Source organism: Oratosquilla oratoria, chromosome 28, assembly GCF_046742065.1.
Source record: "Oratosquilla oratoria isolate Oo_2021 chromosome 28, ASM4674206v1, whole genome shotgun sequence".
Classification (NCBI taxonomy): Eukaryota; Metazoa; Arthropoda; class Malacostraca; order Stomatopoda; family Squillidae; genus Oratosquilla; species Oratosquilla oratoria.
In genome coordinates this window covers 27,551,090-27,576,089 of record NC_134804.1, presented here as the reverse complement: position 1 = coordinate 27,576,089, position 25,000 = coordinate 27,551,090, and the positions used below count along the sequence as shown (strand labels likewise).

General features: G+C 41.7%; 1 long non-coding RNA gene across 1 annotated transcript in view; it reads left to right on the top strand.

The window, feature by feature from the left end:
- Window positions 1–13,034, top strand: part of LOC143040159 (uncharacterized) — a 386,861-nt gene extending 373,827 nt beyond the window's left edge. Inside the window, exon 4 of the long non-coding RNA XR_012967688.1 lies at window positions 12,929–13,034. This is a non-coding gene — a long non-coding RNA (uncharacterized LOC143040159). The remainder of the gene's footprint in view (window positions 1–12,928) is intronic.
- The last annotated feature ends 11,966 nt before the right edge of the window (window positions 13,035–25,000 follow it).

The following is a 25,000-nucleotide window of genomic DNA, read 5'->3' as shown; positions in this document are numbered from 1 at the left end:
CCTGAAGAGTGGACTCTCTTCAATGTTGTCTCGACAGGCAGACCTCTCTGCAATACTGTGACTTCTCTGCCGGCTGGCTGGCAAGCATCAATTCACTCCCGTGAAATTTTCAACCGGCTTCAATATTCTTTTTCACCGTGTGGGATTTGCCGGTCGATGTCTTATGCGGTCATCGACCAGCCGCCGCGCAATGCCCCGTGAGACATACATGCCGTCAGGCTTCTCTTCGTGGAGTCCTTGGCCCACCGGCGGTGTTAAAAAAAAAAAAAAAAAAAAAAAAATCCCATGTGGCATTTGCCGACCGACCTATCGTCTCTCCTCGTGCGGTCATCAGTCGATCGGCGGAGAAAAGTCCCGTGAGGCTTTTGCCGGTTGGACTCCCCTGCGCTGCGTCCCATGTGGTATCAGCCGGCTGGCCTCTTCTCAGGATCCCCATTGCCGACCGGCGGTTTTTGAAAGTCCCGTGTGGTGTTTGCCGGCTGGCCTCCTCGTGCGGTCTTTGGCCAGCCGGCTAGGTCAAAAATGCTCCCGTGTGGCATTAGCCGGTCGGCTTGTCTTGTTGGGGATCCTGGGCCAGCCGGCGGTATTAAAATCCCGTGTGGTATCTGCCGACCGACCTATCGTCTCTCCTCGTGCGGTCATCAGTCGGTCGGCTGTGGTCCAAGCGCAGCGCAGTCTCTCCCGACTCCTCCGGGGAGCCGGGCGGAGCGGGTCAGGTCTCGCCACAACAAGGAGGACATCCCAGATGATGATGATGAGCATTTGTATTGTTATCATTATTACTGTTATTCTTATTATTAATATAAATTAACATTATTATTATTGTTATTATTATTATTATTATTATTATTATTATTATCATTATCATTATTATTATTATTATTATTATTATTATTATTATTATTATTATTATTGTCATTATTATAACTGCTATCATTATTATTATTATCATTATAACTGTCATCATTATTATTATCATTGTCATTATCACCAATATATCATCATTATTATCGTTACCATTAAAATGATTATTATCTATACCAGTACTATTATTAAAATAATCATTGTTGTTATTGATATTGTAATTAATATAATTAATTTTCTTATTATATTGTTATTGCTAATATTATCATGATTAATATTCATTGTTATTGATATTGTTTACATCCTTATTGTCATCATCATTGTCATCATAATCATCATCCTTATTATAATCATTATCATTATTATAACTGCTGTCATTACGTCATTATTATTATCATTGTCAATATTATCAATATAGTGTTATCATTATCATTATCGTTACCATTAATATAATTATTATCGGTATCACTATTATTGAAATTATTATCATTGTTATTATTGATATTGTTAATATAATTACTATTTTTATTACATCATTGTTTGATCATTATTATTAATATTATCATGATTGATATTATCATTGATATTTACATCCTTATTATCATCATTGTCATCATAATCATCCTTATTATAATCATCATCATTGATACTATCATCATTGTTACTATCATTATTATCATTGTTATCATCATCATTATCAACATTGTTACTATCATCATCATTGTCGTCATCATCATTATCATATGTTCCGTAGATTGGGTAGTGTCAGAGCTCTCAACCGGTAGGGTAACAGGTGCCGATAACGAGACAAACACTTGATTCAAGATCATGATGAATCACACACACACACAGACACACACACACACACACACACACACACACACACACACACACACACACACACACACACACACACACACACACACACACACACACACACACACACACACACACACACACACTGTTGCGGGCCCGTCCATGGCCAGGCACTTTCCCGCCATACTTTACCATCAGCCCAAGTGAGCCCAATTCTGCCTTGTCCTACTATAGTCCTGGTAGGACAAGGGGTACCGGGCCGCTAGACGCTGTGTGCGCATGCGCAATTGGTTATTGGTTGTACCCACATATTATGTATTTCTTTAGCTAGTTAGTTCCATTCTATTGATCCATTGTATTATAGTTGCTTTGTGATACTCCTGCCCTCTTTATATATATATTAATTATATGTGTGCATATATACTAAATTGTCGAAGATGAGAGTAGCCAGTGGAGGCACTGTATGCTTGTGTGGTACCTCCTTCCCACTCTTACGATTCCTGTCACCATATCAGACAGGTGTGCCTAGCTGGCTCTTGTTACCTAAATGGGTAACGGTAAGAATTGTATATAAGTTAGGGATAGGAAGGAGCCTCAGAGGTTACTGGTGCGGCCTTACAGGTAGCATACTAGGTTTGTATCATATTATTCATGTCAGTATAGATACTTATACCTATAATGTTTGCTATATATCCCTATTGACTTAACATGAGATAGATCAAAGGTTACAGTATCCTTTGTATAAGTGAAGGGATACGTAACAACACACACACACACACACACACACACACACACACACACACACATACACACACACATACATACGTGGCGCAGTTGGGAGAGTTCCCGGCTGCCATTTCGGAGGTCCGGGTTCGAATACCGACCATAGATCGGTCATATATGAGCTCTGAACTCTCTTCCAGGAGGGAAAAAGCTGTCGATCACGAGTCCAACGCGTGATCAAAGACCATGGTGAATCACACACACACACACACACACACACACACACACACACACACACACACACACACACACACACACACACACACACACACACACACACACACACACACACACACACACACACACACACACACACACACACACACACACACACACACACACACACACGCCATGTATGAGCTCTGAGCTCTCTTCCGGGAGGGAAACAGCTATCGATCACGAGTCCAACACGTGATCCAAGAGCATGGTGAATCACACACACACACACACACACACACACACACACACACAGAGAGAGAGAGAGAGAGAGAGAGAGAGAGAGAGAGAGAGAGAGAGAGAGCATTACCCGTAATTCGAAACATATATGAGCTCTGAGCTCTCATCCGGAAGCATAATAGTTGTACAGTGCCATTCTTTTCGCAAATTGTAATTTCAATGTGCTTCGTATTTATCAAAGAACATTATATATATATATATATATATATATATATATATATATATATAAATAAATATAATGTGTGTGTGTGTGTGTGTGTGTGTGTGTGTGTGTGTGTGTGTGTGTGTGTGTGTGTGTGTGTGTGTGTGTGTGTGTGTGTGTGTGTGTGTGTGTCTGTTCGTGAAGCGTGCCAGTGAATTCTCAAGCATATTCTGTTCAAAATGACAGCAAACGAATTAGTAATTTCTTCCGTAAGCTTTTTGGAAAGTGAATTTCTGCTGAAATGGAAAAGGAAAAAAGGAATTTTCCGAAATGTATTGTGAACTTATATTGAAAGTAAAAGTTTAAACAACAAAAAAGAAAAACAAAGACAAAACACAGCAAGATTATCCGAGACGTTTCGCAGAGCATTCCGCATCTTCAGTTAGGACGTGTCTGTATACGGGCGAGTTTGTTTATATATTTGAAGCGTTGCATTATCAAAATAAATGTAACCCCCACGAAAGAAAGCGAATAATTATAACTTACAATTTAGTATAGAAGTAGGAAAACCTTTTCTCCTCATTCCTGGTAAAGCAACATTGCTCCGAAACCACATGCAATGCGTCAGAGGAGAATGACCAAAATGATACATGGACTCAGAAATTTGCCTTACGAAGAGAGCCTTAGGCACCTTAACTTACACTCTCTGGAAAGACGGAGAGTGCGGGGTATTCAAATAGAGGTGTTCAAGTGGATCAAAGGCTTTAACAGGGGTGATGCAAACAAGGTCATCATATTAAGACAACAGGGCAGGACTCACAGTAAAGTATTTGAACTGGACAGATTTAGATTTAAGAAGAAAATCGGCAAGAATTGGGTTATTAATAGAGTGGTCAACGAAGGGAATAGACTTAGTAACCATGTAGTGAGCGCTGAAACTACCAGTTGCTTTAAGAAACGGTTAGACTATAGATGGGAATGACGGTAGGTGATGTATATGGAGCTGCCTAGTGTTGGCCTTATGGTCTCTTGCAGTCTAATTCATTCTTATGTTCTTGTGTAATCCTACGTAGTGTACAAACTGGTTTTGTTAAATCATACAGAAATTTCGCTGGCCGAGCGGGTTAGGGCGTTGTTACTAGCGGCGAGGATCGAGGGGATGGCGGTTCGACACGTGCCACCAAAGTTGAACCAAGGTCATTGTTTATTAAAGTCCACGCCACAAAGTCTTCTGTAAGGGGCACCGTCGTAGCCTCGCGATAGGTGGGAGCTTGTGACGTTAAACCAGAAAAATAAAGAATGTATATACAGTGGGGACTGCATTATTTCATAGTGTTTTCTTTCCATTTTTTTAAGACAAAGATTGTCTACGAACAGTTCCTGAAGAAGAAATCCCCTGCGTGGGACTTCGTCTCTGCCCCGTCGGGTTCCGTCGGGTTCCGTCGGGTTCTGTCGGGTTCCGTCGTATTCCGTCCAGACTGTTTGCCCTCCGACAGTATTTCCTTCTTGTCCTGAAGAGCAGACCTTCTTCAATGTTGTCTCGTCAGGCAGACCTCTCTGCAATACTGTGACTTTTCTGCCGGCTGTCTGGGGAGCATCAATTCACTGCCGTGAAGTATTGAGCCGGCTTCAATATTCTTTATCCCCGTGTGGGATTTGCCGGTTCTCTCGTCCCTCCTCTTGCGGCGAGGATCGAGGTGATGGCGGTTTGACCCCTGCCACCGACGAAGTTGAGCCAAGGGCATGGTTTATTAAAGTCCACGTCACAAAGTAAGGGACACCGTCGTAGCCTCGCGATAGGTGGGAGCTTGTGACGTTCAACCAGAAAAAGAAAACATACACTGCGGTGACTGCCTTATTTCATAGTGTTTTCTTTCCATATTTCTGGTAAGACAAAGATTGTCTACGAACAGTTGCTGGATAAGAAATCCCCTGCGTGGGACTTCGTCACTGCCCCGTCGGGTTCCTTCGGATTCCTTCGGGTTCCGTCCAGACTGTTTATCCTCCGACAGATTTCCTTCTTGTCCTGCAGAGCAGAATCTCTTCAATGTTGTCTCGACAGGCAGACCTCTCTGCAATACTTTTAGTTCTCTGCAGGCTACCTGGCGAGCATTAGTTCACTCCCGTGAAGTATTCAGCCAGCTTCAATATTCTTTTTTCCCCGTGTGGGATTTGCCGGTTTGTCTCTTGTGCGGTCATCGGCCAAACGGCGGCGTTAAGCCCCGTGAGGCACACATGCCGTCAGGCTTCTCTTCGTGGGGGCCTCGGCCGACCGGCGGTGTTAAAAAGATCCCATGTGGCATTTGCCGACCGACCTATCGTCTCTCCTCGTGCGGTCATAGGTCGGTCGGCGCAGAAAAATCCCGTGTGGTGTTTGCCGGTCGGCCTCACCCTGCGCTGCATCCCATGTGGTATCAGCCGGCTGGCCTCTTCTCAGGATCCCCTTTGCCGACCGGCGGTGTTCAAGTCCCGTGTGGCGTTTGCCGGCTGGCCTCCTCGTGTGGTCTTGGGCCAGCCGGCTAGGTCGAATCGTCCCGTGTGGCATTAGCCGGTCGGCTTGTCTTGTTGGGGGATCCTAGGCCAGCCGGCGGTGTCAGAAATATCCCGTGTGGTATCTGCCGACCGACCTATCGTCTCTCCTCGTGCGGTCATCAGTCGGTCGGCGGTGGTCGAAGCAGCGCAGTCTCTCCCAACTCCTTCGGGGAGCCGGGCGGAGCGGGCATGTCTCGCCACAACGAGGAGGACATCCCAGATGGTGATGATGAGCATTTGTAGTGTTGTTATCTTTATTACTGTTATCATTATTGTTATCTTTATTACTGTTGTTATTTCTATTATCAATATAAATTATTGTTATCATTATTATTATTATTATTATCATTATTATTATTATTATTATTATTATTATTATTATTATTATTATTATTATTATTATTATTATTATTATTATTATTATTATTATTATTATCAGCATCATTGTTATTCTTATTGCTATCATTATTATTATTATAACTGCTATCATTATTATCATCTTTGTCATTATCATCAATATAGTGTTATCGTTATTATTATCGTTACCATTAATATAATTATTATCAATATCATTACTATTATTGAAATTATCATTATTGATATTGTTAATATAATTACTATTTCTCATTACATTATTAATGTTGCGAACATCATAGCTAATATTATCATGATAAATATTTATTATTACTGATATTATTTTCGTCCTTATTATCATCATTTTCATTATTATCATCACCCTTGTTATAATCATCATCATTGTTACTATCATCATCAATCTCGTCAAAATGATAATAATAATAATAATAATATACAATTTATTGGGTATAGCAGCATTACTGCTGAAAATATATAGTCTACACAATTATAAAATTATATGATATAACAATGAAAAGATGTTGTTACAAGCATTAAAAAACAAAACAGTAAGTCCACAAATGTCGGTATGGGGCTCTTCTTATACCGTAGATTGGGTGATATCAGAGCTCTCACTTGGTAGGGTAATAGCTGTTGATCACGAGACAAATACTTGATCCAAGATCATGATGAATCACACAACACACACACACAGACCTACAAAAAGCATTTGATAAGGTACCACACAGGAAACTAATAAGAAAAATACAATCAATAGGTGTCATCATAGGAAAATTATTGGATTGGATGGAAGACTTCCTGACTGGGAGAAAAATGAGGGTAGTAATTAGAGACAAATACTCGAATTGGGAAGAAATAATAAGTGGTGTCCCGCAAGGTTCGGTACTGCCTCCAATCATGTTTGCCATATATATAAATGGCAAATATCAAGAAGTGTAGTATGGGGTTTGGAAAAAGTAAAAGTAGAATATCAAGAAATTATAAAATTGGTGAAGAAGTTAAAGTGAACTCGGAAAGAGACCTTGGAGTAATAATTAATCAGCAAAGACATGACACCGGACAAACATATTAATAAAATAGTCGGAGAAACCTTCAACCTATTAAGGTCAATGAAAGTGGCATTTGACTACTTGGATGAGGAAATTATTAAAAAAAACTATTAGTTATACTAACAAGACTAAAACTGGAGTACGCAACAACACTATGGACATCCAGTACGAAAAAGAATATAAAGAAATTAGAAAGAATACAAAGAGCAACGACAAAGTTGGCACCAACTCTCTCCAAATTAACATACGAGCAAAGATTGTCCAAATTGGAATTACCAACTCTGAAACAAAGAAGAGAAAGAGGAGATCTGCTGACTATTTATAGAGTCATGAGAGGATTGGAAATCCTAGATAGGAATGATTTACTAAAATGGGACAATGGAAAAAGAAGGGAACACGAAGAGAAACTCAAAAAGGATAACTATAAAAGAGATCTGAAAAAATAGCTTCCCACATAGAGTACTGGATACCTGGAATAATTTAGATAAAGAAACGGTGTGTGCTAACACAAAGGATGACAAAGGCGGAGCATGCCGACAGGAGACCTTTTGGTCCATATCTAGGTCGGATGCGAAAAAAAATCATGATAAATAGATAAATGAATAAATAAAAACTATAGTAATGTAAATAATAAATAGAATACATAAATGCATATGTATAGTTAAGTAATAAACGGGTAAATAGTAAATAATAAAAAAAATTACATATAACTAGTAATAAATGAGAATCAAGCAAATAATAATAAACAAACGGACAAATGATAACAAAACAAATAAACAAAAAACTTGATACTGAAAGATACAAAGACTGGTCACCACGAGTATAGCTCCCTTCCCGTAAAATACAACTAAGTAAATACAACTAGGTAAATACACACACACACACACACACACACACACACACACACACACACACACACACACACACACACACAACTCGTGACGCAGTTGGTAGAGTTACCGGTTCACACTACGGAGGTCCGGATCCGAATCCCCCCCAGGGATTAAATAATTTCAGTATCGTTGCGCTGTGAGTCGTTACTCCAACTTACTTGGGCGGGGAGTTGGATGTATGTGTGCATGTAAGGTCATAGCATTACCCATAGATCGATCATATATGAGCTCTGAGCTCTCTTCTGGGAGGGAAATACCTGTCGATCACGAGTCCAACACGTGATCCAAGAACATGGTGAATCACACACACACACACACACACACACACACACACACACACACACACACACACACACACACACACACACACACACATACACACACACACACACACACACACACACACACACACACACACACACACACACACACACACACACACACACACACACACACACACACACACACACAAGAACATTACCCGTAGATCGAAACATATATGAGGTCTGAGCTCTCATCCGGGAGGATAATAGTTGTACAGTGCTATTCTTTTCGCGGACCGTAATTTCAATCGGATTCTTGTTTATCAAAGAAATATATATATATATATATATATATATATATATATATATATATATATATATGTATATATATGTGTGTGTGTGTGTGTGTGTGTGTGTGTGTGTGTGTGTGTGTGTGTGTGTGTGTGTGTGTGTGTGTGTGTGTGTGTGTGTGTGTGTGTGTGTGTATTTTCGTGAAGCGTGGCAGGGACCTTTCAAGCATATTCTGTTTAAAATGACAGCAAACGAATTAGTAATTTATTTCTTTCGTAAGCTTTTGGAAAGGGAATTTCTGCTGAAAAGAGAAAGGAAAAAGGAATTTTCCGAAATCTATTGTGAACTTGTAATTAAATTAAAAGTAAAAAAAAAAAAAAATCAAGATTATCCAAGTCGTTTCGCAGAGCATTCTGCATCTTCAGTTAGGACGTTTCTGTATACGGGCGAGTTTGTTTATATATTTGAATCGTTGCATTATCAAAATAAATGTAACCCCCGCGAAAGAAAGCGATTAATTATAACTTATAATTTAACAAACGAGTAGGAAAACCTTTTTTCTTTACTGAAAAACAACATTGCCCCGAAACCACATGGAATGCGTCATCCTACGTCGTTTGTAGTAGGATGACGCTTTTTTTTTTTTTTCTAATTCTACAGAAATTTCGCTGGTCGAGCGGGTTAAGGCGTTGTTACTTACGGCGAGGGTCGAGGGGATGGCGGTTCGACCAATACTACCGACCAAGTTGAGCCAAGGGCATGGTTTATTAAGTCCTCGCTACAAAGTCTTCTGTAAGGGGCACCGTCGTAGCCTCGCGATAGGTGGGAGCTTGTGACGTTAAACCAGAAAAAGAAAACATATTTACAGCGGTGACTGCCTTACTTCGTAGTGTTTTCTTTCCATTTCTCTAAGACAAAGATTGTCTACACAAAAATTGCTGGAGAAGAAATCCCCCTGTGTGGGATCTTCGTCACTACCCCGTCAGGTTCCGTTGGGGTCCGTCGGATTCCGTCCAGACTGTTTACCCTCCAACAGATATCCTTCTTGTCCTGAAGAGCAGGCTCTCTTCAATATTGTCTCGACAGGCAGACCTCTCTGCAATACTGTGACTTCTCTGCCGGCTACATGGCTGGCATCAGTTCACTTCCGTGAAGTATTCAGCCAGCTTCAATATTCTTTTTGCACGTGAGGGATTTGCTGGTTGATCTCTTGTGCGGTCATCGGCCAAACGGCGGCGAAAAGTCCCATGAGGCACACATGCCGTCAGTCTTCTCATCGTGGAGTCCTCGGCCGACCGGCGGCGTTAAAGAAAATCCCATGTGGCATTTGCCGACCGACCTATCGTCTCCGTCCGTGCGTTCATCGGTCGGTCGGCGGAGAAAAGTCCGTGTGGCGTTTGCCGATCGGCCTCACCCTGCGCTGCGTCCCGTGTGGTATCAGCCGGCTGGCCTCTTTTCAGGATCCCCTTTGCCGACCGGCGGTGTTCAAGTCCCGTGTGGCGTTTGCCGGCTGGCCTCCTCGTGCGGTCTTGGGCCAGCCGGCTAGGTCGAATCGTCCCATGTGGCATTAGCCGGTCGGCTTGTCTTGTTGGGGGATCCTGGGCCAGCCGGCGTTGTCAAAAAAGTCCCATGTGGTGTCTGCCGACCGACCTATCGTCTCTCCTCGTGCGGTCATCAGTCGGTCGGCGGTGGTCCATCGCAGCGCAGCGCAGTCTCTCCCGACTCCTCCGGGGAGCCTGGCGGAGCGGGCCGGGTCTCGCCACAACCAGGAGGACATCCCAGATGGTGATGATGAGCATTTGTATTGTTGTTATCATTATTACTGATATTATTGTTTTTGTTATCTTAATTACTGTTATTTTTATTATCAATATAAATTATCATTATCATTATTTGTGGATAGGAGGTAAAGATATACACAATTATCATTATTATCATTTTTATAACTGCCATCATTTTTATAACTGCCATCATTATTATCATCATTGTTATTATCATCCATGTATTGTTATTATCATTATTATTTTCGTTCCCATTAATATAATTATTATTAATATCATTACTATTGAAATTATCATCATTGGCATTATCATCAATATATTGTTATTATCATTATTATCGTTACCATTCGTATAATTATTATTAATATCATTACTATTATTATCATTGTTATTATTGATATTGTTATTGTTAATTACTATTTCTCATTATATTATTATTGTTAAGATCATTATTATTGATATTATCATGATTAATATTTATTATTATTTATATTATTTTCGTCCTTATTGTCATCATCATTTTCATTATAATCATCATCATTCTTCTTATAATCATCATCATTGTTACTATAATTATTATTGATATTATCATGATTAATATTTATTATTACTGATATTATTTTCGTCCTTATTGTCATCATCATTTTCATTATAATCATCATTGTTATCATCATTGTTACTATCATCATTATCATAATTGTCGTCATTATCATTATCATGCGTTCCGTTGATTGGGTGATATCAGAGCTCTCAACCGGTAGGGTAATAATTGTAGATCACGAGACAAATACTTGATCCAAGGTCATGATAAATCACACGCGCGCGCGCGCACACACACATACGTGCGTAGTTGGTAGAATTCCCGGCTGACACTACGGAGGTCCGGGTTCGAATGCCGCACAGGGCCGAAACAATTTCAGTATCGCTGCGCTACGGGTTGTTACTCCAACTCTCGTGGGCGGGGAGTTGGGTGTGTGTGTGTTTGCGTGTAAGATCACAACATCACTCATAGATCGGTCATATATGAGCTCTGAGCTCTCCTTCGGGAGGGAAATAGCTTTCGATCACAAGTCCAACGCGTGATCCAAGACCATGGTGAATCAAACACACACACACACACACACACACACACACACACACACACACACACGCACGCACGCACGCACACACTGTCCCTCTCTTCTTTCATATCTTCCCTTTCTCCTTTTGTATATGTCCTGCCTCTCGTTTTCTTCCTTGTCCTTCTTTGTGTGCTCTACTTTCTCTTTCCTGACCCTACTGTCTTTTCTCAGTGTGATTATCCTTCGACGATGATCATTCATTGCTCAACGATGATCGTTAAACGATTGTCTAGAACAGTGTTTCCCAACCTTCTTTGGCTGCGACCCTAAATCCACTCTTAGGCTGGAGTCACGACCCTAATTGTAATAATAAATTCAACCATTTCATGTTATATTTCTACGTACTTGCATAATGTTTATAAACTTTCGTTTTTATAGTTCAGTTTATATTTACTAGCACAATGAATTTAAATTCATTTGAAACTTGAATGAAAAAAAAAAAAAGTTAAAAAAAGACCCTCTGGCGACCCTCAAAAACACCCTCGCGACCCTGGGATTGGGAACCACTGGTCTAGAATACTAATTCTTTGTTTTTTAGCGGCTCTACCGGCAGCCACTCGAGGCAATACAGCCCCATCATTCGAAAACAAGGAATTAGTGCTTTAGACAGTCGTTTGACGATCATCATTGAGCCATGAACAATCCTCATTGAGACATGAACGATCATCGTTTAGCGATATTCGCATCGAGCAAAGTGTACCTTTACTTACGTTTTTTTTTTTTTTTTTTGTATTGCTCTGTGTCAAACGCTTTTGTCTCTTTTGTCTCTCCTGTCTTCATTTTCGTGTATTTTTTTCCTCCATGTTTTTCATAAACACATGCCAAATGATAGCTACTGATCTAAAGGTCTTTTTTTAGCCTTTTCAATTATATATATTGCCATGTCGAGTGACAAATGTTGTTTTAATAAAATCGTGACTTTATTAGAAAATTTCCCCATAATTCATCCATCTTTCAAGCACAGGCATTCGCACTAAATGACATATTTTGTTTAGAAAATGAAAAACTATTTATGGGTCAATCATATTTCATATTCTTGCCAATCGATTCAATTTTTTTTATCTTCTATGTATAGTTTTCAAATCTATATTGTCACATCAACATTTTATTCATGGTACATACTCTCCTCAACTTACGAACGAGTTTTGTTGCGAATGTTCGTAATTCGAAATATTCGTAAATCGTTATTCAGTATAATTTTAAAGGTACCCAAACTACATGCATAAGTATGATACAAAGTCAATACATGTTTTCTTCTAAACCACATTACTAATGATACATAAAACAAAAATCAATTGTAATACTAATACTTTAATATTGGGTTATCTACCTTTGAAATTGGCAAATTAGGCTTGAGGCTTCGTTCGTATGTCTGAATGTTCGTAAGTCAAATGTTCGTAAGTCGAATGTTCGTAAGTCGAATGTTCGTAAGTCAAATGTTCGTAAGTCGAATGTTCGTAAGTCGAATGTTTGTAAGTCGAGGAGCGTATGTATATTGGAAAGAAGAGACAAGACCAATTTTTTAGGTTCCCTTTTCAATAAAGTCTTTCCCCCCACGACAGCCTTCCACGTGGAATACTCGACCGATCACGGAGCGTCTTGGAAGCTCTTAAGAAGGGGTTTAAACAGTCTAACGGTTCGTCGAACGCGGTTCGACAGACACGTGTTTAAAGTGATGTGTGAACGTGTGAACGGGGTATTTAGTTGTCGAACACGTTGGTTAAACCCCAAATACCCCGTTCACACATCACTTTAAACACGTGTCTGTCGAACCGCGTTCGACGAACCGTTAGACTCTAACACTTTCATGCTTACTCGAAGACCTGGGCTGCACCAACCACCATGCAGAGATGACTCTGGTCTCCGAACCTGTACCTGAAGCCCACTCTCATTACCTTCCACTTCCCCTACAAAGTAAGGTGAGTCACAGGTGCTACTAAATTGGATTTTTAGGGCATGTGCAAAACAAATGAGAAGAGATGTTGTTTTGGGGAAATTTGATTAAGTAGGTCAGCTAAATAAGATTAGAAAATTAAACCAGGAGAATTGATAACTGAATATTAAAGAAATTACTAACGAGACATTAAGACACATCTACTACTAGTACTATTAATGCTGCTACAACAACTACTACTACTACTACTACTACTACTACTACTACTACTACTACTACTACTACTACTACTACTACTACTACTACTACTACTACTACTACTACTACTACTATTACTACTGTTATTACTACTACTTCTATTACTATTACTACTTCTATTACTACTACTATTTCTACTACAACTACTACTACTACTACTACCACCACTACTATTTCAACAAGGCGAATACACTTTAAAGAAAGGCACATGGAGACGTGACATGATCAAAGCCATAGGAAGACTGGTGTGAACGAAACGCTACAGGAGGAGTAGCGCCCGAAACAATAAGAAGAAAGGAGAAAACTCTTCATGTTGGCTGAAGGAGATACGAGGAGTTGTGGTGGGGAGAGGTGAGAAGGTAAAGAGTGGCCGGAAAAGGAGGAAGAGGAGGAGGACGAAGAGGAGGAGGAGGAGAAGGGGTAGGAATTGAAAGAGTAGGAGAAGGAGGAGGAGGAAGGGGAAGAGTAGTAAGAGGACAAAGAGGAGTGGCAGAAGGAGTAGTAGGGGAAGGAGAAGAAAGATTAGGTGGGAGGAGGAGGAGGAGGAGGAAGAAGAAGAGTAGTTGGGGAAAAGGAAGAGTAGGAGGGGAAGAAGAGGAGGAGGAAGAGTAAAAGGTGAAGTAGAGAAGGAAGAAGAGTAGAAGGGGTAGGAGGAACAAAAGTCGCAAGATAGGAAGGAGAAGGAAGAGTAAGAAGGGGAGGAGGAGGAGAAAGAGAAGGAAGTGTAGGAAGGGGAGGAGGAAGGAGAAGAAGAGTAGGAGGGGGGAAGAGAAGGAGGAGAGGAGGTTGAGGAAAAGGAGGAGGAAAAAGAGGAATAACAGGAGTCTAAGAAAGATCAGGAGGAGGAGGAGTAGTAGTAGTAGTGCAAAGATGTCTATATTTCCTCACAAGCGAACAATATCTAACACTTTTACTCTGGGGACGCCCCCAGATCTGAACAAAAATACCTTCCTATCGACAAAATAGAATATATATATGTATATGTATATATATATATATATATATATATATATATATATATATATATATATTGTCCTATATATATGCTAATAGGGAACACTGGTAACTTGTGTTCAATTATGCATGGGTGACCACCGGGAAAGAGAAACTAAACAAAGCAAAGCGCTTTCGTATATAACTGAAGTGTTATATACGAAAACACCTTGCTTCGTTTAGTTTCTCTTTTCCAGTGGCAACTCTTGCAGATGCATATACATATATATATATATATATATATATATATATATATATATATATATATATATATATATATATATATATATATGTATATATGTGTGTGTATTCACTTGGTCTTTTGGATCACGTGTTGGACTCGTGATCGACAGCTATGTGTGTGTGTGTGTGTGTGTGTGTGTGTGTGTGTGTGTGTGTGTGTGTGTGTGTGTGTGTGTGTGTGTGTGTGTGTTTGTGTATATAGTTTAAAATACATAAAATAGTGATAAACAATTCGAGAGGCAGTTGTCCTAGGGACAGTTGTCCGGGAGGCGAACGTCAGGGGTGCAGTTAGCCAGGGACTATTGTCCTACTCCCATCAACCGTATGACCGTACCAAAGTAATACATGGGAAGAGAAAGGGAAGAAGAAAATGGAAGGAGGGGAGGTGGTGAGCGCCAGAGGAGGTTTAAACACGAGAAAGGGGAAAACGAGAAGAGAAATGCACGGGGCATATGAAGAATAGAGGCGAAAGAGGAATAGAGAGAATGGATGACAAAGGGAAGAGAAATATGGAGGGAGGGAAACCGGGAGAACAGAAGAAATAGAATTGGAAGGTGTGAGACAGAATGGAGGGAGATAGTGAGAAAATCGCGTGATGTATAGTGAGTGAGGGAGAATCAAAAGATGGAGGGAAGAGAAAGGGTAGAAGTAACTGAAATGGAGGAGAGAGGAAAATGAAGGAAAGAAGAGAAAGGGAAATGTGTTGATAAAGTTTGCGGGTCTAGAGAAGAACAGAGACGAAGTGGACGACAAAATGGTCTGGGTCTGGCTGTGGTCTGAACGCTGACATGGTCTAAATGCGGCTGTGGTCCGAGGGATTTGGTCTAGATGGGTGTCTAGGAAGAGATACAAATGTAAGCTTCACTATGAAAGGATGCAGGTATGAGATGAAGAACTTCACCCAAGAAGCCGTTACCACGAATAGTCGGGGCACGTGGCAATCAACTGTAATGTTTTGGTATCAGATGAGACACAGTTGTACCACGTAACCCAGTATTATCTGCCGTATGGTCGAGCTGTCAGAAACTAAACCTGCTCCCCCACCGGTTTCTTGTTCGTAAGGAAGGTGTGTTGGATGCCCAAATGGGAGGACAATAAAACCATCCAAAGGGCAAATGAACTTCCTATGAGTCAGAGGCCATCAAACTCCTTTATGGGTTATTAACTCGTGTATTTGCCCTGCGTAGTTTCCCTGCCGGGCCACGAGACGGGAGTACTGATAACTGAATGATGCTGAAGTGTTATGTTTATGCTGACGCGAGTCCTTTTTCCCCTGAACTAGCAACATGTCTATATGAATCCTGATTCAGGCCAGGACGGATATTCTCTCTTGGCTCGTAGAGGCAAACTGGCTGAACTACTTGCTTTAAAACTTTGAGTCAGCCATTCTGTGAGCCAAGTAGCTACCACCTGGGCCGACACCGCACGGTCCTCGTCTCCCCCCCACCTCTGTACCAAAGCGGTGGGTGCATATACAATCCTTGGAGCTGTTGGGTTATGAAACCAGTGCTTAGTCTCCATCTTTTGGGCTCCGTGATGGGTAAGGGCATGAGAAGGTGAATCTTCATATCTGCATATTCCATCCACATATGACGCAACTTGTCGGTTAGCTATAGATATAGCAAACTGACCAAAGACCGTCGATATGAGGGTTAGCTCAGTTGGTGAGCGTACGAGGTTATTGAGGTTGAGGCACACTTTGGGTTTCATCTCACATTGCAGTATATATTCCTACTAAGGTGTATAAACTCGAATAGGAGATGTTCTCTGCCAAACTTGAATATATTGTCGACCTGTGACCGCTATGTGGGGACACTTTGTTTTGGCAACTGCAATCCGGTTACTTATCCCGACAGAGCTGGATATGAGGTACATGTTGATCCCCATGTCTTCGTAACTAAGGTTACTAAAGAGGCTTAAGGAAACTTTTGTGAGGAACGAAGAGCTAGATATATGAATGAAGGTTTATCGGATACATGATGATAACCCAGCTATCTGCCTGTGGGTGGCCATGATTGCCTTAACATATTCCCCCGTTGTCGTCAGACGATTTTATTCAGCCGAGGGTGATCCCGCAATCATTTAAAGCTAATCCCGGTAATGCCCTGTGCAATCTCCTAATGCCAGACTATTTTATTCAGATGGTGAGTAAACAAGTCTTGTAGGTGCGATTTGGGGATATAAACGAACCCTTTAAAGCCGATGAGAAAAATAATTATATGACTTGATGAAAACGTTGACTTGTCGATCATGTCGACTCTCTGAATCGTATGCCAATTTGTGACGTCATGTCGTCGTGCTTTTTCTTTAAGAAATTTTGGAAATGGAATGACCTGTCGTTATTTAAGTCCTTGGAGGAACCCTCGAGGGAGAAATGGGTTTGGATATATTTGGTGTAAGTTGAGTTGGAGTGGGTAAAGGATGGGGCGTTTCTGAATGGAGAACGAGGGAGGGTCTACATACAGAAAGGAGCACGATAGGTTCTTCGTAGTGGAGAGGAAGAGCTTAGGACAGGAGACGCTAATTACAAACAAGGATGAAATACAGAACTAAAAGACACACGAGAACGAGGAAGAGATGTAAGAGATGAGGAGACAAAAGGAGAAGTGGAAAGGGAGAAAAAGTAGAAGAAGGAAGGAGAGGGAAAGAACAAAAGGAGCAACAAGAGAAACTGTGAAGGAGAGGAAGAATAAAAAGAGGGAGAAAGAGTAGTGAAAGATGGGGATGAAAAGAAATAAAAAATGAACAACCAAAAGAGTAAAGAAATGGCGGCAAAAGAGTAATAATAAAAGTAAAATAGCACTTAAGGAAAGAAAATGTAAAAAATATTATGTTGACATTAATGATATATAATCATTAGGACAAAGATGATGAGCATAACGACAAATCATGAAGGAGGAGGAGGAGGAGGAGGAGGGGGAGGGGGAGGGGAAGAAGAGGGGGAGATAAGACACCGAAGAAATCGAGTGAATGGTAAAAGTGGGAAGATAAGAATTCACGAGGAAGATATAAACGACTGAGGAGAGGAAGAGGTTGGAGATGGAGGAGTGGGAATGGCCTCCAGGTTGTGGAAGGCGGAGATGGGAGGGAGATATAGAAAACGTATTGGAAAACGTCACAGAAAGCGGGAAGACAGCTAGCCAAAGGAGGAAAGAAAGAAAAAAGAGAAAAAAATGTGAAAGAAAAAAATAACAATCTTGTCGTTGAAAACTATTTTTTCTTTTTTCAGTTGAATGAAATTGTTGGGCTCGAACAAAGGACTTTGTACTCAAGAGGTGGAATTAAATCCAGATACACTTGCAAGAAAGATATTTAAAAGTGATTAAGCTTATCTGAAGGCTGAAAAAAATATTCTTAGAAATTTTTCTCTTAAAAAAAGGAGATTATAAAGCGGTGGATGGTGACATCTCGAAAACATGAGAGAAAAGAAGAGAAGAAAGAAAAATATATAAAATGAATATTACTTAGCCCTTTAGGCATTCAGGATGTGCCACAGGATGAATAAAATCACCGGGCGGCAGAGAAAATTGAAGGAAAAGTACCACGTGGCACGGAAGGGACGAATTCAAACTCGACTTCGCCGTCTTCGTCATGCAACGAAGCTGAATAAAATCGCTTGGCGGGGATCCAGAATGAAGACAGTTCCGGTGTTTTCCCTAGCGATTACCAGCGCTTCTATCTAGAGAGACAGTATCGCCCCCAAAAGGTCACTGAAGTGTTAAGGGGGAGATTTAAAGGAGAAATTTAAAGGAGAGAGTGGCGGAAAAGAGAGATATCGGAACTTAAAAGTGATCAGCATTTTTCTTTGAGTGGATATTAATCTCTAATCAAAAACCAATGCTGTGCTACTCTGGTCCGTAGGGATGTCAATAAAACTCCTAAAATATTGGCAGAATAGATATATGTGATGACGGCAACTGCAAATGCATTGAGGATGACGAGATTTTTTTTTTTCTTTCTTTTTTTTAAAGCGAGGCTTTATCTTAGTTGAACTGCCTCTCTCAGAACGTGGCAAGAGAAGGGTGAGGAAAAGGGTTGAGGGAAAGAAAGAAGGACTGAAGGATGAAACTCACCTGAGGACAGAGAGAAGGGAAAGAGGAGAGAGTAGGATGGAAGGATGGGGAGAGAGCAGGGAGAAGACCAAAAGAGATGAAAAGACAGAGGATAAAAGATAGGGTCTGACTTGCAGGTAGGACTCTTACGAAGAGCGTTCTTTCTCCTCTTTCTTCTTCTTCCCTTTCTCTTCTTCCTCCTCCTCCTCCTCGTTTTCCTCCTCTTTCACTTCCCCTTTATTCTCCTTTTCCTATCCTCCTCCTCCTCCTCGTTCTCTTCCTCCTTCTTCTCCCTCCTCTTCCTCCTCCTCCTCGTTTTCCTCCTCTTTCACTTCCCCTTTCTTCTCCTTTTCCTATCCTCCTCCTCCTTCTTCTCCCTCCTCTTCCTCCTCATCATACTCTTCATCATCATCATCATCATCATCATCATCATCATCATCATCATCATCATCATCATCATCATCACCCCCTCCTCCTTCACTTGCCCTTTCTTCTCCTCCTTTTCTTATCCTCCTCTTCCTCACTCATTCTCTTCTTCCTCCTCTTCTCCCTCCTCTTCCTCATTCTCTTCTTCCTCCTCTTCCTCCTCCTCGTTTTCTTCTTCCTCCTCCTCCTCATTTTCTTCCTCCTCCTCCTCATTTTCTTCTTCCTCCTCCTCATTCTCTTCTTCCTCCTCCTCATTCTCTTCTTCTTCCTCCTCCTCATTCTCTTCTTCCTCCTCTTCCTCCTCCTCCTCATTCTCTTCTTCCTCCTCTTCCTCCTCTTCCTCCTCCTCGTCCCGTCCTCCTCCTGGCGCGGCTCTGCGGCAGCCAGCAAACTTTAGAGCTCAAGTTCTTGGCAGTAAATACCCGGGGCGGCGGCAGCGGCGGCGGCCTCGGGTAGCTTTTCCTTTTTCTAATATATTTTGAGCCCTTTCCCTCCTCCTCTTCCCTCCTCCTCTTCCTTCCCTTCCTCCGTTTCCTCCTCCTCCTCCTCCTCTTCCTTCCCTTCCTCCTTTTCCTCCTCCTCTTCCTTCCCTTCCTCCTTTTCCTCCTCTTCCTTCCCCTCCTCCGTTTCCTCCTCCTCATTCTCCTTTTCCTTCTCCTCTTCCTTCCCTTCCTCCGTTTCCTCCTCATTCTCCTATTCCTTCCCTTCCTCATTTTCCTCCTCCTCTTCCTTCCCTTCCTCCGTTTCCTCCTCCTCATTCTTCTATTTCCTCCCTTCCTCCTCCTCCTCCTCCTCCTCCTCTTCCTTCCCTTCCTCATTTTCCTACTCCTCCTCTACATCTTTCTCCTTTTCCTCCCATTCCTCCTTTTCCTCCTCCTTATCTTCATCTTTCTCCTTTTCCTCCCCTTCCTCCTTCTCCTCCTCCTCCTCTACACCTTTCTCCTTTTCCTCCCATTCCTCCATTTCCTCCCATTCATCCTTTTCCTCCTCCTTATCTTCATCTTTCTCCTTTTCCTCCCCTTCCTCCTTTTCCTACTCTTCCTTTTCCTCTTTGTCTTTCTCCCCTTTCTCAATGTCACTTTCCTCCCTTTTCTCCTTTTGCTTCTCATAATTTTCCTCCTCTTTTCCTCCCCTTCTTCCTTTTCTTCTTTCTTCTGTGTACATGTGTATGTGTGTGTGTGTGTGTGTGTGTGTGTGTGTGTGTGTGTGTGTGTGTGTGTGTGTGTGTGTGTGTGTGTGTGTGTGTGTGTATCTGAGTGTGTGTGTGTGTGTGTGTGTGTGTGTGTGTTTGTGTGTGTGTGTGTGTGTGTGTGTGTGTGTGTGTGTGTGTGTGTGTGTGTGTGTGTGTGTGTGTGTGTGTGTGTGTGTGTGTGTGTGAGCTGAGTGTGTGTGCGTCTGTGTGTGTTTGTGTCTATATGTATCTGTGTGTGTGTGTGTTTCTGTGTATGTGCATATCTATGTGCGTGTGAATGTGTGAGCGTGCACTCACTCACAGTATGGAAGTGGCAAGAGGAAAGTTTAGATTACGGGACTATAAATATCTGAGAGAGAAAAAATCGAAGGTTGTAGAGGCAAAAATCAGAAGGAAAGTTTGAAATGAAAGGAGATCGAAAGAAATGTGAGTTGAAGAGTTCAAAAGAGGAACTAGGTCTTGCTCTTTTATTCCTGTGTGTGTGTGTGTGTGTGTGTGTGTGTGTGTGTGTGTGTGTGTGTGTGTGTGTGTGTGTGTGTGTGTGTGTGTGTGTGTGTGTGTGTGTGTGTGTGTGTGTGTGTGTGTGTGTGTGTGTGTGTGTGTGTGTGTGTGTGTGTGTGTGTGTGTGTGTGTGTGTGTGTGTGTGTGTGTGTGTGTGAAAGCGAATGTGCGAGTTTTTCGAGAGCTGCAAATATACCGTATTTGTTTATTTCATGTATACAAATAAAGTTAAAAAATGGAAAGAGAAAACATATTACAAGATTTTTTGCAATGAAGGAAAATGCTGGCCTCTGTGAGAAAGGCAACAGCATGGACGCGTCCAAGGTCACAAAAAAGCAGAGAGAAGAAGAAGAAGAAGAATAAAAAGAAAAAGAAGAAGAACAAGAAGAGAAGAAGAACAAGAAGAAAAAAAGAAGAAAAGAAGAAGAAAAGAAGAAGAAGAAGAATTAAAAAAAGAAGTACGAAAAAAAGGAAGATAATAAAAAGGAAATACTAACGGCGTATCATATGAGAAAGGAATAGAAATTAAAAAGCAGAAGAGTATAAGAACAGTATAAGTACCGTAGAATATAAGATTAGTTTTAGTTGAAGAATATGAAAGAAGCTGGATTACGAAATACTGTAATAAAGAATTGTTTCTAATTAATCATCCAGAAGTGTAGGGACCACCGGAAACGTAACAAAAGTATAATGTGGAGAAGAAATTCCCTCTCACTTGTGTTTGCTTAAAAGAAAAACAGTAAAATCATTATAATAGTAATAATAAAAATGGCAATAGTAATAATTATGATGATAATGATAATAATAACAATATTAATAATTATAGTTTATAGTAATAATAATTGTAATAATGATGAGTAATATTGATTATGATACAAGTAATAATAATAATGATGATAATAATAATAATGATAATAATGATAATTAATAATAATAATGATAATGATAATAATTACAATAATAATAACTGATGAGGAGGAGGAGGAGGATAATTGTTTACCTCTAGGGGGGAGAGGGGGAGTCGAAGAAGAGGAGGGGGGAGGCGGCAAGGCAGCGCCCCAAGCATCTTGACGTAAAAGCAGGGCCCTGACCCTCATCGTGGGCATGCAACAAATACCCCATCTTCTCAGAACCCACCGCCCAAGACAGCCGAAGCGTCCTCCACAGCATCCCTCTAAATCAGCGCTTCCCAACCTGGGGTGCTATATGAAATCAATTATAGAGGGTGCTGGGAAGTGATGCACACAAAACTCACATTGATATATATGTATTATTGATTACCCAGTTGTGCATATTTGACTTTTTCCATGCTATTTTATTTTTCTATGGTATTCTTATTTCTTCTACAAACAATATTGCCAATTTGTTTCAGTTCTAAGGAATCAAGCAGTACACTTCACTTTTTTATCCTAATAACGAGATAGGGGTGCTGGACTGCTTAGATATGGCAACAGGGGGTGCTCTGGTCGGAAAAGGTTGGGAAACGCTGCTTTAAATCCTTTCTCTTTGCCCCAAGAGGACATAGTCCACCTGGCCAGACTCCAGTTCGGCCACCATCCAGCCCTTCTAAATTACCAGAAGAAGAACATAAGAACATAAGAATAAAGGAGACTGCAAGAGACCATAAGGCCTACACTAGGCAGCTCCGTATCCATCACCACCTGTCATCCCTGCGTCCCAGATAACTGTCCAGGATACAACACTTCACCCCATACCATACAACACATTATGGGAGGCTTCATTGTACATAATCATGCACGCCAACAACACAATATACAATCCATATAAGGGATTTGTGGGAAAACCCCGTATCAGCCATAGCGGTCCTCAGGAAGACGGGACTACTCGGTCAGTCTAGAAAACAACAAAAACAACAACAACGACAACAACAACAACAACAACAACAACCACAACAACAACAATCTGAGCGATCCAACCGAACCCATCTCACGACAATGACGTTACTTCTATGCATGTCTGTACCGTAACAACCCTTTCCTCAACCACCACAATATAGTGTGTGTGTGTGTGTGTGTGGGCCAAACTCCGGCCCCCGCTTACAGGATCAAGCGACGTCCTCGCAGACGTTTCACTTACATTTCAGACTTCTTTTCCCGACTCGGGGACAGCTGAGAGGTATTCGTAACATTCTTTGAAATATTCAGAGAGGATTGTCTCCTATCTCCGCTCCTTCCCACCCCCGTCTCTCCCCCTTTCCCTCTACCTATCCCTCTACCTATTTCCTACAGATGGTTTATGCTGTTTAATAAATAATAAATATATACCGATTAAAGAAAGGGTATTATATATATTCTCCGATTAAAATTTCTTGTTTAATTCCCCTTCCTCATTCTTCATTCCCTTCCCTTTCCCTTTCCCCTCCACATTATTCTTTCCTTTTATTTTCCACTTCCTCTTCCCCTTTCCCTTACCCCTCCCTTTACCCTCTCTCCTTCCTCTTCCCTTTTCCATTCTTCCCTTTTCCATTCTTCCCCTTCCATTTTCACTCCCCTCACTCTTCCCCTTACCCTTTCTCCTTCCCCTTTCCCTTCTTCTCCATCCCCTTCCCCTTCCCCTTCCCCTTCCCCCTTCCCCTCCTTTTTCACCTCCTCATGCCTTCTTCCCCTCCCCATTCCCCTTTCTCAATATTCTTCTCCCTTCCCCCTTCCCCAAGGACTGTTGACGGTTACAGTGAGGCTACGGGTTCCTAGTCAGTACAAGTTGAGTCATTCCCCGCCTGGCCATGACTATCGGGGACCAACGCGGCAATCCCACAGCAAGTTTCGGGATTCGAACTCACGACCACCAGCTTATGAGTTCAAGACGGTATCCACTGAGCTACCGCGCTTCCCCTTCCTCGAAAGAGGACTTCGCCGAAAGATGGAACACCTGAAGCTTCATACACTGTGCAGCAGCGACGACAGAATCCGCAACAGGGATATGTGTTGGAGCGCTTAATAGCAAAGCATTTCTTGGCTCTCCGGAGTGAAATGTCCAACAAATATTCAATTTTGCGAGCCTCAGCGTCCCTCTTTTCCACGCAGTCTGACAGCCGGGTATGGATGATACTGCAGCCTCGCGCTGCCCATTTCTAATGCAAACAGCATTTAGGTGAACTATGATATGTTGTACATAGCGATCTAATTCCGCGCCTACAGTTGCACGAGCTCCTGAAATAATTGCAGTTGTATATTGCCGCGGTATATTGCAACTGTGTGTTGCAGCTTCCTCGTGCCGCTGCACTGCAGAAACCTTACAGCTGCAGCAGTGGGATACATCCGTGCATACGTGTGTGTGTGTGTGTGTGTGTGTGTGTGTGTGTGTGTGTGTGTGTGTGTGTGTGTGTGTGTGTGTGTGTGTGTGTGTGTGTGTGTGTGTGTGTGTGTGTGTGTGTGTGTGTGTGTGTGTGTGTGTGTGTGTGTGTGTGTGTGTGTGTGTGTGTGTGTGTGTGCGTACATGTATGTATACGTGTGAGGGTGTGTGGGGGTGAGGGTGAAAGAAAGAGAGAGAGAAAGAGAGAGGGGGAGAGGGCATAAGAGGGAGAAAGAGGGAAAAGGAGGAAGAGGAGGAAGGAGGAGAAAGGAATGGAGAAAAAGAAAGTGAGAAGAAGGAAGAAAGGAAGATGGATGAAGTTTCTGACTGAACGAGAGGAAGGGAGGAAGAGAAAATATGATAGAGAGAGAAAAGGGAGATGCAGTGGGAGAATGAGGAAATGGAGAAAAAAAGGGAAGAAGGAGGAAGGGAATGAAAGGAGGCGAGTAGAAGGAAAGAGGAAGAGAGAGAGAGAGAGAGAGGAAGAAAATGAAGGAGGTAGAGAGATAGCTTTAAAGACTGAAAAAGGAAGGAGAGATAGAAACGTGTTCCTGTGTTGAACAGTTTTATTTCTTCGAGGCTAAAATGTGGGAAAATACTGAATGCTGTGCTTTACAGAAGCGGGATACGGAAATTGTCCTCCTCAAGGTCATTGCAACTTACGTGATCGTCTTCCTATGGCTAAAGGTCTTCCGCTCTTCAGAAGCATGTAACTATGAGACATTTCGGGGCAGAATATTATTACCTCATGAAGACGTAAAGA